A 15,032-nucleotide genomic window follows, 5' to 3' on the forward strand; every position below is an offset into this window, starting at 1 on the left:
ATTTCGCCTCGTTTAAACTTAGCAAACCTCTTTCCAACAGCTGATTTCCCTGGAACAGAGTTCAAATAATGATCATCAGGCCAAACCTTAGCTTTAGCAATATTTGTCCCCCAAACACAATGCTTTATTGACACATGAAATTTCTTTTTATGCATTTTTTTTGTAAACTAACATAATTTGCTTGACTCAAAATGATATTTCTCATATGGATTTGCTATTAATGGTGCCATCTAAATATTAAGCTACGAAATTTTCATCCCACTTGTAAATTCGAGCGTTATTTATCGAGCACTTGTACAATGTTTTATCAAGATTCTTTCTACAAACCTTAAAGACATATACTTTTAGTTTTGTAGAAAGAAAAACTTTTAGGAATTTGTGGGTTGCTTAGGTCCACAAGATGTCTGCAGATTAGTTGCAAATCATCTTCAAATTATTGAATATGACTTTCTCTATACAAGTATATACATATATCATACTGTGACCAATGGGACCTTGTTATGAATCGGACTATATAAATTATAAATACTGAGCAGCTATAAAATAAATAAGAGAGGGTTTATAAGTTAGAATATCATTCATTTACATTCACTACAGTCAAAGCTCAACATTACCTACCAAAACGGTAAAATACATATACCAACAGTATTATAGCACTTAATCCAAAGAGGAATGCACTGCTTGTTATAAACGCAGCGTTATTACGATGGTAATTAGTGACTAATACTGATTGTGCTTTTGTAATCATTCACATTAATAACAATAACAAAACCCAATTATTTAACCAGCCCATCAATTATAACACAACTTTGCAAGTTGCAGCAAACCCAACCACGCCTTAAATAAGCGCCTGCCAACGGATGCAGCAGTGTTACCCAACAAACACCTCCAAACATTGCTGCAAATACGCCCACACCCTTACAACCCTGCCGTCATTCACCCAACATTGACTTTACAATTCAATTACTTTAATAGAACAGTCTGACTGCACCGCACCCTCTGTGTATGTATGTATGTGTGTGTCTGTAGATGCTTCGTGTTTACTGTCGTTCGGTCAATAATTGAAATTGAATTGAAATTTGTATTGAAATTGCATTAAATATGCGCACAAAGGGTCACTGATGACCCAAAAACAACACAAAAAGCGTCATAAAAACAGAGAGAGAGCAAATCAGACAAGCGGAAAGTAAAGGGGGGAAAATAACTGCAAAGCAAACAAACAGTAATTGTCAAGCGCTTTAGTTATAAATAACCAAAGTTTGAACTCGAAACAAAAAAAGGTTGTAATAATTTGACAAGCAACAGCAAAAAATTTATAACAGAGAAATCAGCATAATAATGAGCACCAGAAAAACATAGCGAGTACTTAAGGTTTGCTGTGGCGTAAATAACAAGGGAAACGTAGTGAAGTGGAACACTTCATTTTTTTAACTTTTCCACGCTTGTTGGAAAGCAAAGCCGCAATAATTATATTTTTATGCTTTGATAACATTTTTAACAGAGTGTACGAGCATTTTCAGTATAATTACTGTTTGAACTTTCTTTTAGACCATAGGTTACTAATATGGTTATTTCTATTTCTATTTTGTCGCAATAATAATGAAAAATAATTATTAATAACACATTAATTGTTAATAACAAATAATTTTTTAGTCCAACTAAAAGTCGTTTACTTTATCGTTATTAACAGAGGTGGATAGACAACAGCATGAGGTAAGTTTTCTAAGGTATCATAATCTTCAAAAAACGCGTTTTATCATTAAATACACGAACATTATAAAAAGTTGTACCAATCTGGGTAAAAATATTTATAAATCAAATCGTGGTCAAATTTCCGGTTAAGGCAAAATACTTTCTGTGATGACCTTGTTCGTCAATAAATCTGAGTCTGTGCAGGCAACAGAAAACAGAATACGCTATCAGTATCTTGTGAGTGGAAGTACTGAAGTACTTCTGAGCCAGGCCATGTGCCATCGAACGGAACAAATAATAAACGGACGGTGCAATATCTGTAAAATATAGCGGGAGGAGTAGCACCTCTTATTTAAGCGTTCCCAGCCAGGCTTTTACGGATTTGGCAATGTGAGCCCGAGCGTTTACATGCAGCAGAATCACTTTTTCGTGCCTCTCCTGGTATTGAGTTCATAAGAAACGTAAGTTCTTTGTTTCTGAATCAATCCCAGCACATGTAGTAGCTTTAAAATGGCATGGCGGATGACTTTCAATGATAAAGCAAGCTCTTCTTGCGTCTGACATGGCGACCGTCTTCGAGAGTTTTTGACCTCCCTTCACGCGAATGGTCATTAATATTGAAATCATCTGAAGCAACGGAACCAATCACCATTCATTCATTGTTTTACTTGGAGTTCTCGATGAGCTTCAGCCATCCATTTCTTTGATCCATACTTAGAATAAAAATCGACAGTTCCCGCAAACGATGATTATTTGGCAAAAAATTGGATATATTCGCACAACCAAAAGTATATGACACATAAATAAATTTAAGAAAGTGGACACGAAGTTACATTTTCAAATGTCTCGGTTAGGTTTATCACGTTTTGGATATATCAAAATCGATCACCACTAACTGCTGAAGCCATCTATAGACAAAAAGCGGGAATTTAGTTGCTTACTTAATAGTTAAGTGATCTAAACTAAGAACGAGATGTTAAAAATCTTTTACTTGTCCTTCAAAAACAAAATCAACCACTTTAATCAATTATCAAATAAGATTATTTTTTTGCAAAAAAACTGCACGACAAAGCTTTCTTTTTTGTCAGCAAAAACCCTTATCGTAAGCCTGTATACAATCCTCCATAAATTTGTACTTAGAGTCATAATTCATACAATGAAATTCAATTGCTACAATATCAATGGTCCTGTCACTTGAAAGACATGCAACCATAAATTCTCTAAGTCCAATTAATTTGCTATACTCATAATTGGCATTAAGCTGGGTAATAATTCACCGCATTGGTTATTTACACGTATTTTATGCGATAACAAAGGGCAAAAAGGAAGCGTGGAAATTTTGCGAACAGGAAAAATTGCAAACACAACAAAATGGGGAAAAACAAAAAAAAACTTTGTATGAAATTGTAAACAGTTTCAAACACATGAAGGTAAAAATCTACATCATGTATCAATGATTTTTAATTTATCCTGTGTGTGTTTGCGAAAAAATTCTTAATTCACTTTAAATTAACTCTGGAAACTTAAAACAGCTTTTACTGTAAATATTACTAATACATACATACTCATAATCCATTCAGGCAATGCCATGCAGTTGACATTATTCAAAAGAAGCGCATATATTTCGATATTCATTACGATTTAATTGCATAATATGTTTTTATGCCGTAGGTTAATCCTTTTTTCGGCAACAAACAAATATTAAATGCATTTACAAATGGACACAGTTATCGGAAATTTATAATTATTCTTCTGGTATTACGGGGCGTATGAGTAATGACATTTGTACGGTGGATAGATAACATACATATCTACATACATATGTACATATGTACATACAAGTATATGAAGGTATAAAAACAGAACTATGTTTGCTATATTTTTCAAATTTCAACGAAAACGTTGCTTAAGGACTATACTTAATGGAATTGAAAATACTGAAAGAATCATATGTAATCAGAAATTTCAGTTTCAGGGTGGTCGCATCGCCTAAATTCGAGTTTAAACGAACATTTTATACTCTTTCAATTAGTAAGAATCAAGGCGCGGGAAATTCCTTCAGATGCTCGCAAAACTTTATATTAAAAAATGTTTCCAAAGAATTTAGCGTTTCTTATTCGAAGAAATCGGTAATAAATTAAGATCATATTTGGTATCACCTTGACTTATATTAAAGGCCATAAGCTTATACTTAGTTTTATCCCTATATTTTAGTACGCATCAGCTAAAATTATATTGAAAACGTCTTTAACTGAGTTATGTGAGATATTAGATTACCTCCACCGAAGAAGCTAAATTTAATAGATTGAGTTTATGTTGAAAACGTCAACCCGAGAGTCGGAATTTATTATATTAGGGATATGAGAATTACACGAAGGTATTGACCTATTCCATTCTAATTCAGCGCTAAGCTACACAAATTTTAAGAAAGCTTTTCTATTTAATTGCGTTTACATATTGACCAACATTAACGCTTAAACTACAGGTGGAAAGACGGAAATCATTTTATGGGATATATTGAGGGTTGAGAAAGAGACGTGCGAATTGCATTGATTTTAACATTGCTCAGGTGTTCTTGAGAACATGTTTTTAAACAATTTTATATATAAATAATACCCTCTGACTGACATATTGGACATAAAACTTGTTAGAATAGCGAAAATTATTATAAGTAGAGTATGGGAGTTGGGGTAGTATTAACTTGTTTTTTTTTTGCCACTACTACATTCAACTTATATACCGCATACAACTAATTTATTTACGTACCCGTAATCATATGTATAGAGTAAAGACAGTTACATGTTAGAAAATCCTGATATTATCTGAAGTATACACTCAATGTCATCCATTTTAGGTGCAAAGTTTCACTGTTATTAGTAATCCACGCTCTCTCATTTTCATTGAGCTAGCTCAGATATTGGCCGAAATATGTGGCGTCAAGTCACCCGGTAGTTCGAAAATTTTTATAATACAAGGTGCGTTCCAAAGTAAAGAGGACTTAAAAAAACAGAACAAATGGCTTTTTCGGAAAAATCAATTTATTTTATTCAAAATAGTCTCCTTCTGCTTCAACACAGCCTTTTGCACGGTCCAAAAGATTGTCGAACGAGTGTTTTAGCTCGTTGGCCGGTATGGTCGCCAGTATGCCGGTGCAAGCCTTTTGAATGGCCTCTACGCCTGCATAACGCTTTCCTTTCATGTTCAAATGCATTTTTTCGAAAAGGAAGAAGTCACACGGTGCCATATTAGGTGAACACGGAGAGTGGTTAATGGTTAAAATGTGATTTTTTGTCAAATAATCGGTCACAATGATGTCCTTCGAATATTGGATTCTGAGCAAATTTTGGTCGTCAGTCAATGCGGAACAAACCGGGCACACACCTTTCGTAAGCCCAAATGTTCGGTCAAAATGCAATAAATCGATGTTTTGAAGATGTTCAGTTCCATTTCCATGAATTTCAATGATGATTTCGGCTGTTTTTTGATGAATTCACGCACAGTTTCGATGGAATTTCCGGTAATCGCGGATTTTGATTGGCCCACATGTTGATCGTCATTTATGTCCTCACGACCACTTTGAAAACATTGAAACCACTCGTACACTCTGCTACAGGATAAGAATCATCGCCATAAACTTGTTTCAGCAATTGAAACGTTTCGGAAAAAGTTTTACCAATTTTAAAACAAAATTTAATGTTGGCTGTTTGTTCGAAGCTCATTTTCACACCGATAACACAAACACACTGACACTTAAAACGCAATAACTTCACTTCCGATCGATGAAATGTCATGAAATTCTCACAACCCACCAGTCGACATATAGATGATCCTGTTTACTTTGGAACGTACCTTGTATATGTGAGCTAAAGGAAATATTAACAGGATTCAACTCATTTTCGATACACAGACGTACTACTTGTATATTCTCCCTGCATTTTATATCTCACTCAATGACCAATATTTGCGGTAAACAGTCAACAATAGGAACCGTGCTTCACATATTCGGTAACTTTTGGTCATAGGGTGGAATACTCTAAAGGCGCTATTATTGCAAAGTTCTATTGCTATATACTTATTAATTACTTATTGCTTTGTAAAAAGGAAAGCAAAATAAGAAAAATTTAATTTAAAATTGTGTTATGTGGGAAGTAGGTCTGCTTGTAGTCGGATTACGCACGTTTTCGCATTGTAGTATATGAACTCCAGAAGAATATTATAGTACTAAATTTGGTTGAAATCACTCGAGCAGATACGCGATTTCACCTAAATGAGGGTGGCGTCACCCCCATTGTCCAATTTTGATCTTGGGTCAAATAAAACCTTCTCTAAACATCTTGCGTGTTAAACTTTGTGCCTGTATCGTATTTATTTATTGATTTATCGCGCTTTTAACATTTTTTAACAAAACTTATATGGATAGCTTATTGACCGATTTCATTAATTTTTACAGTGTCAGTAAAGGGTGCTTAAGTGATTTGTTCTAAGCGAATTTGCTTATTTTAGATTGAGTGTTTGGGATATACGTACATTAGATCTCTTGAACAACGAAACCACACACATTTTTTTAAAATTTTGGGATAATAATTTTAAAATTTTAATATAAAATACCAGCAGATCAAATCTGACCCAGACCGTTAAAACACATTTTATAAATCTACTTTTCTTTTGTTTCAACCACGAAACCGGCATGCTTGGTTTCGGCTCATTTTTAGAGCGCTAGTAGCTAGATTTGTTCAAATGGACCAACGTAGCTGTGATTCTACCGGAAACAAAAAACAAACACACACTAATTGAAATATGGAGACAAAACTTCACAGGAATATAAAAAAGGGGTTTTCCAATTTTGAAAAAAGGATCAATCTGTTTTCGCGGGTAGCTTAAATTGACCAGTCCAGGTCAAATTTGCTCAAATTTTATGGCATTTCGGAATTGTCCGCAAAGACTTTAGACTTCACATTTTCTCACAGATAAAGTCTAACGGTGTGATATCACACGATCTTGGTGGCCAATCAACCGGCCCAAAACCTGAATTATCTGCTCACCGAAGTGTTCTCTTAATAAATCTACCAAATGTCGCCGAGATCACGAGCTTCAATTTCAGGAATCAAATAGTCAGTTATCATGGCGCAAAAACGGTCGCCATTGATGGCTACGTTCTCATCTATGATTCCACAGGCCCGCAAACTACACCGAAACGTTGTTTTTCTGGATGATGTCTTCAGGTTGCTCTTCGTCCCAAGCGGAAATTTTGCTTGTTTACATACCCATTTTGCCAGAAATGGGCCTCACTATAAACAATTTGTGTCGAAAACATCAGATCTTCTTGGAACCTTTCAAGATCTCATAGAGCAAAGAAATATCTCCTGGGTAGGTCTTCCATTCTTGCACAAGCTGTATTTTGTAAGCTTTCAATTTAAGATATCGACGGAAATTTTATGACTTCGACTTAACATTTTTTCTTATACATGCCAATTTTTGGACTCTACTTTCGCAACAATAGTCGTTACCAACCCGGTGGACTTCACTAACTGCGTGATTTGTTGGCATTGGTCTTATGCAAAGGCCGCAAGCCAGCAGATATTAAAATGAGACGGAGAGTGAGAAGAGTCAGCGTTGAGCGCGTGGCTTCCAAAGGTTACAAAAAGTAATTACTTTCAACGCGCTCGCAGGCCCATTGATTGTTTGGCTTTGAATGCGCCGAGCTTATCCTCTTTCGGCACTTAAATCGCCGCCAAATCCCTTTAACTGTTACGATTTATAAGCAGAGCGCTGTTACACAATAGAAGTTTACGCCTGCTTTAATTTCGCTGTTATTACGGCTACCTCACCGACTGACATACACACATACACATTCTCAGCAGCCACGCTGTGTTCAACCACAAACGTTAATGAAATTTACGCACGCACTAGATGCTATACTCGGCATGCTGGTAATCAACCGAGGGGATTCGTATAAAGGCGCACACTTTTCACACCCGCATAATTAAAGTCGAAGACCGCAATCCTTTTAATATCTCCAGCATTGTTTGTTTGTGTTTTGTGCCTGTTTGTTTGCTTGCTTGTCTGCCAACCGCCATTCAGGTTCATTATTGCACTTTCGCTTTCATGTTTCTGCCATTTCCTTTGTCGGCGCTTTTGCCACTCGCTCGCTCCTCATCAGCGCGTCAGGATTCACTAAGTTTTGCTGTGTTGCGTTCTCTGCTCCGCATTCCCCACACCCACCACCCTCAGCCTCCCTCGAAAAGCCGTAAATTACGAAATGCGTATGCTGGCAGTTTTGATGCGCACATGTGTTTGTGTGTGCGCCTGTGCGACATGGAAATTAAATTTGTCGCGGTAAATCCCACTGTGCAATCATGGAATTGTCAAAACCACATTCGGCGCTTACTCACACGCTTTCGAGCAAATTGTTTCAAGGATGTGCTTGTAAAAAGGCACAATGTTGGTTGCCAGCATTAAAAGTACTTGCTGCGTTTGCGTGTGTGTAAGCAGCCAAGAAAGCGCGTGGCAACCCATTGAGATTTGTAGCAACTCATCTATCTAACTTAACATATGTGGCGCTGTTACTCATGTTGTTTTTGTTGCAATATCGCCTTCTTAGTGTAATTGCGTGTGAAACGCTACTTTTTCTGCATTTAAATTTCAGGCATGTGGAACCTCGAATGCTGCCTCCTCCTCTCCTTCTTTGTTTCGAGGATAGTAAAATGTTGGTACATTTTATTGGCTGCGGGGTTGGAAACATGTGTGGATAATTTAACACAAATTTGAGGAATATAATTCTTACCTAATCAAATTATTGAATGAACTGTTTCCTCTGGAGGAACTAATCTTGATACTAGAGCCTTAAAACTAAATGTTTATGAATGACTCAAAATCAATTTATTAGAGTCTTTCAAAACAAAATAACGGGTGATCCAAGTAAAGGTCATTTTTCAATAGACTCGCGATCACGCGTGAGTCGTCATATCCTGAGAAGACTTACACCTGAACAATGCTTACAAATCGTTCAACTTTGTTACGAAAATTCACGTTCTCGTATAATCAACATAATCGGCCTACTGAGCATACTCTTCGCAACATCATCACGTACCTTGAGAACCAGCATTCATTAATGGATAATATTCGAACGAATAGACCACGTCCAGCACGCAGTGAGGAAATAACTCGGACCGACGTATGGAACGACTAGGCGCATTTTACGTCGAGATCTTTTAGTGCAAGAACTGAAGCCGCTCAACCTTCCCAAGCATCATTGCTTCGCTCTATGGGATCTTGAAAAGTTCCAAGAAGATCCGACATTTTCGAGCCAAATTTTGTTCAGCGCTAAGGCCCATTTCTGGCTTAATGGGCTTGTAAACAAGCGAAATTTCCGCATTTGGGACGAAGAGCAACCTGAAAAGATTCATGATCTGCCATTTAATCCAGAAAACAAGAAAAAAAGTTAACTTCGGCTGCTCCGAAGCTAATATACCCTTAACAGGTGCATTTCCTTTAGTAATTATGTGTTCAGTTTGTATGGAAGCTATATGCCACAGTAATCCGATCTGAACAATTTTTTCGGTGCCAACTTTTGTGAAGATACATTCTCAATTGTGAAAGTTTTCCACACATGAAGTTGATTCCGATCATTCAGTTTGTGTGGCAGTTATATGTTATAGTGGTCCGATATCAGTTCCGACAGATGAGCAGCTACTTGAAGAGAAAATGACGTTTGCAAAATTTCAAAACGATATCTTAAAAACTGAGGGACTAGTTCGTATATATACAAACAGACGGACAGACAGACAGACGGACACGACTAAATCGAATCTAATGTCGATTTGATGTGGTCTGTGGGCCCGTGGAATCATCGGTCCATATTTCTTAAAAAATGATGCCATGATAACCCATTATTTGACGCCTGAAATTGAAGCTCGTGATCTCGGCGACATTTGGTTTCAACAAGACGACGCCTCTTCTCACTTACCGGATCAATCAATGGATTTATTGAGAGAACACTTCGGTGAGCTGATAATTTCACGTTTTGTGTTTATGGATTAGCCACCAAGATCGTGTGATATCACACTGTTAGACTTTTTTCTGCGTAAAATTATAAAGTCTAAAGTCTATGCGGACAATCCCGCTTCTACTCAGGTCTCGGAGCAAAACATTACGCGTGGCATTTGCCAGTTACCAGTCGAAATGCTAGAACGAGCCATTGATAATTGGACTCAACGGATGGACCATCTGAGACGTAGCCACGGCCAACATTTAGTATTCAAAAAAAATATTCAAGAACTATTGCAGCTGATATTTCTCAATTGATTAATTAGTCCGTGATAGTCCAGATCAATAATACTTCCATGTCAGACCACACAGAAATGAGGTGCAACACTTTGTCGGATGAATTGGGTAAGCGTTACAGCTAATCCCATGGAAATACAGCTAAACGTGAATCTTTCCCGAAAAGTATCTTTTAATACTTGAAACGTGACAAGCCACTTAAACAATGATCTTTCCTCCATGCTTGGAAGATCAGACTGAAGGGCAGTCATGGAAATAGTACTCTTCTGTATTGGCTAGCCTGGGGAAGTAAAATATCTGCCAAAACTGAATTATAATATTTAGTCAAGGGCAAGCAAGCTTTTTTTCAATTAATTAATACCACTATAAAGGAGTAGAAGTGTTTGATGAGTTGATGAAAAAGCAAGCATTCGTAAGTGTTCGACAAAAAGGGGCAACAGCAACGAACAAAGCAACAATCCATAAACTCAGTCCCCAGCTCAATCAATCACCTGAGTGGGCTACACGTGACGTGATGACCCACGGCCTAGAGAACCGCGACCGTTAAACAGAACAGAACTATATTCTGAGAAGCTTGGAATGATTTCTGTCGATTTCCTATATAAGTAAAAAATAGCTAATTTTTCATGACATTCTAGGAACGTTTGAAGGAAAAAATAGCAGAAACGATACCGTTTGAGGAATAAGCAATTTACATCTCAAGTCATTGAAAGGTCCCATAAAATTGCAAGAGATCCATTAGAATCACTTTGTTATACGGATCAACCACTCTATAAATTTATCGAAGAAGTAATCATTAAAGCTCAGGTCTTATAGTCCGATCTTAATACCGAGTTGAGAGAGAATGAAATTAAAATTATCACTTTCTGGAAAATAGGTCTAGTAATACTAGTAATATTAGCACATTTTAAGTAAAACTATACTGTCTTACAACCAACACAGACTGCCGTCCATAAAACCAATAAAATTCCAAGATTCCTAGTACTTTAAAATAAACAACAATATTAAAATCAACGCAATCATTCAAACTTACCACTGACACAGTAAAGGACGAGTGCCATACAACAACTGAAACAGCTAAATACATATGTGCTTAAATAACATTTACCAAGCCCCGATGAAAGGCGCACATCCTACGAACTTAGTCATCTGTCGCGACTCAGGACGCTTACACAACAGCGCTACGCTGCTGTCATACGAAGCTACCGGCGTTATCAACGTCAAATGAAATAACCGCAGCTCACAACGCCGATAGGCAAAAATGCAACAAAACCACGACAAGAACAACAAGTACAACGAGTGCAGCAAAGCCAGTAAGGAAACCGATGGCTAGCTAGTCACTATCAACCGTTACATTTCCGTTAGCTGTTAGAAACTCCGCAACAACAGCTGGCAGCGACAACAACTACATATCAGCCGAGTTGAAATAATGTCATAGTTGTAGGCTCTCACTGGCATGAGCTCCGCTAAAGCTGGGCAAACTAAGCAGCTTCATTAAGTCACAGCTACAATGAGTACGTACATGCCCCGAAGGGCAGCTGTTGCGTACAACACTTGTGATTGTATCTGCCCGACTTTCTGGGGGCAACACAGAGTCGAGGTTTTGTTGATACTCGTGCGTAGTTTGGAAACTTAGTTGCTGTAATTGTGGCACTTGGCCACAACAAAAGCTCCAATACATTGTTTTAATGAAAGTTTGCTGGGCAATTGTTGTTGTTGTTAGCTCGGCTAACCGAAAAGAACACGACAAGCTGTGGTCTGCAATGAAAGTGAGATTGCAAAATTGTGCATTGCATTTGACAATTTTTTTGAAAGAGGTTTGCGGCGTTTTGTTTAAGCTTTTTTTTGGCTTAGTTAAGGAACTATTGAGTTTACAGGATTTCTTTGTTAATATAAACATGCAGTCTACACTAAAATGAAGCTAAAATAAGAGCTCGTTTTCTCACTTTACAATTTATACTAATTGTAATATTTTCTATGTTCGGAGGGTTCTAATCTACCAATATGTTATCTTTTTGCTTCAATGAAACGTGTTTCCCAATCTTAATATATAGTGTAATGCCATGGTTCTTAGCAATATCCAAAGAGTTGCTAAGGCAGGACTTTTTTTTTATGAATTAGAAATAGATTATCTCAAACTGCTGTAAAATATTACTTCAAAAGTTTCCGAGTACCTTTCGAATAATAGAAAATTTAATCATGTTAGAGATCTCACTTAAAACAAATCACGCAAGGCTAACGGTAGTTTTACAGAAACTTTAATGCAAGCATTTCGGAAACGCTTTCGACAAATAAAGCATATATACCTTCATCACTAATACTTACCCGGTCATATGCTATATATTTCCGAACTATCATTTCCCATTTACCTTATAAGAGTCCGATAATTTCAGATCGGTATCTCAAAAACAGAAGATTAGTTCATATATATTATATATAGACGGACATGGCTAAATTGACTCAACACGTCGCTTTGATCATTAATATACATATGTACTATATACCTACATATGGACTTTATAAGGTCTCTGGTGTTTTGTTTTGAGTGGTACAAACTTCGTAGCCAATTTAATACACCCTGTTCAGAATATAAAACCGTTAACATACTTGGATCTCACTGTAACCACGTCTTAGCACATTGAAATACCAAGTTCGTGAGGTGCCAAAATTAAGGTAATACCACAATTTGTAAAGATAAAAGACAAAACAAGGTTAGATAAACGTGGGTTGGAATTGGCTCCATAGTTTCGTCATGTAACTAATTAGTGAAGAAATGTTTGGCAACAAAAATGTGCTTTTGATACTTTATCATTTTAAAAAAAAAATGAGGGCAGAAAAACTGCAAATAAAAATAGCAAAAAAATTAAGTTTTGTTAAATAAATAATATTGCTCAATATTAAAATATTTTGTATTAAAAATAGTATTTCTTCAGTGTATTTCAATTGTACTTTCAATTATTTTTAAAATCTGTCCTAATTACATTTGCTTTTTGTCTTAAATTAGCAAAGCAATAAATAAAAATTTAAAACTGACTTACCTTGAAAATCAAGAATGTGGATATTCGTTATGAATATTAATCGCTACTTTGTGTTGTTTCATTTAACCAAACAGCGAACTGCTTTTTAATTTTTGTTGTAAAGAGATTCCCGCACTCAACCGACGCGCCGCGAATATCATTTACGAACGACATGATTATAAAACACGAGTATAAATTTTATTTAAACACATTTTCATCACTTTTTTAACACTTCACTGAACACTTTTTTGATTATGCCTACACAAAGGCATATATTTTTATTAAACAACTAACTTTTATAAAACTGAAACACTTTTGAACATTTTTATTGCTTCGCCTTAAAGCAAGACACCTTTGCATCATAATACACTTTTCTTCACTTGCATTGAGCTTAACTCACGGCACTTACAATATTGGATATATTTTTCCTTTATTTCACTTTACTTACTTATACATAAATGAAATTTCACCAATAATTATTTGATTTAGCACTTATTTTCTACACTTTTCTAAATTTTCGTTAACACCACATGATCACTCGCACAGAAACCACGCATGTATTTTCATGTTTTTTTCTCATCGCTGCTGACTGCACTGCTATGAGTGTGCGAAAATGTACAATGCCATGCGATTAAAGAGCGACTCTCTAACTGCATTCCCGCAAATGCAAAAGTAAACAAACAAATATTGCTCTGTGTTATGTTGTTGCGCCAGAGAGCTGAAAGAGAAAATGAAAATGAAAGAAGAAAGGCTTTTATATTGCAATTGAAGTGTTGGTGTAAAAGAGTGACTTAATTTTATTTGCGTTGTAAATAATTGCATTTTTCTCAATCGACAAATCGTGTTATTAGGAGTAATAAATATAATTGTAGTAAAAGAGTTATTTTTGGGATATGTTACAATTGCTGTTAATATAAGATATGATGGATAAAAAGAGCAGGCAAAAGGAAATCTAGTGACGAATATAACAAAATACCATTAAGCCGATTTTTTATACTTTGTTATTATGCATTATTGTAAAGAAAAATATTCAACCGATTTTGAAATAATTGCAAATAAACTTTACGAAATGTATTGTTGCAATTTTTTTTATTAAAATAATTCTTAAGTTCAGACCAAGTATTGGTGCTGAAATTGAACTATTTCTTAAATCTATACACACAAGCTGACTTAGTTCATGTTTGAATTAAATATTTGGATCATAATAACTAAAGTATGCCCATTAAAAGACTCAGGGGTCAAAATATCCTCTAAAACCTTTTTATTATAAGCTCCAATTTATTTTTAGAGCTTTTCTTAAGCTGTGGCCTTAGGCTTTCAAACTAATGAGGGGTTATTAACATAACACTACTAAAGAAATCTGAAGGAAAAATTTGTGACTGATATGCCAAGAGGTCTGTGGGGTATTGATCCTGATTACGAATTTAAATTCAAAATTTTCTATCACCAACAGCTTTTTTTGTAATTTTAGTAAATGTAGGTTTGACCCCTAAACCCCTTGACAACAACACAAAAAATTATACGTGTTAGGAAATTTTTACGATCATTTTTGGTTTTAGCAACCCAAAATTTGTAAAAAAAACAGCCTCTAACATCACAATCGCAAAATTCCTGTAAACTATTATAATTAAAGTTTCACTACATAAGAGCAATATATGCTCAAAATCAAATTTAACTCGGACTGATCAACATCAACTGCGCACGCTACCCAAATCGAAAAAAAACAATTTTCTTAAATTGGTACATGTTCCTCTGAAATTTTATCCACATACACTACAATTAATGTGTGTTTGATAACTATTTGTTTACGTCGCCAAATGTTTGTCGACAATCGTAATATTTCAATTGAGTCAATGGCGCCGCATTCCCCGAAGTGCATTTTTCATTTTCGAAAACAAAAAAACTGGAAAGACGATTATCTGACGTATACAGTAGCTTAGCGATAACTTGCGTTTCCTTTTTGCCAAAAAAAACCTCGCTAGAATGTGACGGCGCATTGAGGTTTTTTGTCAAGAGTATAGCATTAACACGCCTAATACC

The 15,032-nt window shown here is 35.8% G+C and overlaps 1 long non-coding RNA gene across 1 annotated transcript in view; it reads right to left on the bottom strand.

Moving 5' to 3' along the window:
• LOC120775084 overlaps positions 1 to 13,698 on the bottom strand; it is a 186,141-nt gene extending 172,443 nt beyond the window's left edge. Inside the window, exon 1 of the long non-coding RNA XR_005705290.1 lies at positions 13,014 to 13,698. This is a non-coding gene — a long non-coding RNA (uncharacterized LOC120775084). The remainder of the gene's footprint in view (positions 1 to 13,013) is intronic.
• Between the last annotated feature and the right edge of the window lie 1,334 nt (positions 13,699 to 15,032).

The sequence above is a fragment of the Bactrocera tryoni genome, chromosome 4 (assembly GCF_016617805.1).
Source record: "Bactrocera tryoni isolate S06 chromosome 4, CSIRO_BtryS06_freeze2, whole genome shotgun sequence".
In the NCBI taxonomy this organism is placed as follows: Eukaryota; Metazoa; Arthropoda; class Insecta; order Diptera; family Tephritidae; genus Bactrocera; species Bactrocera tryoni.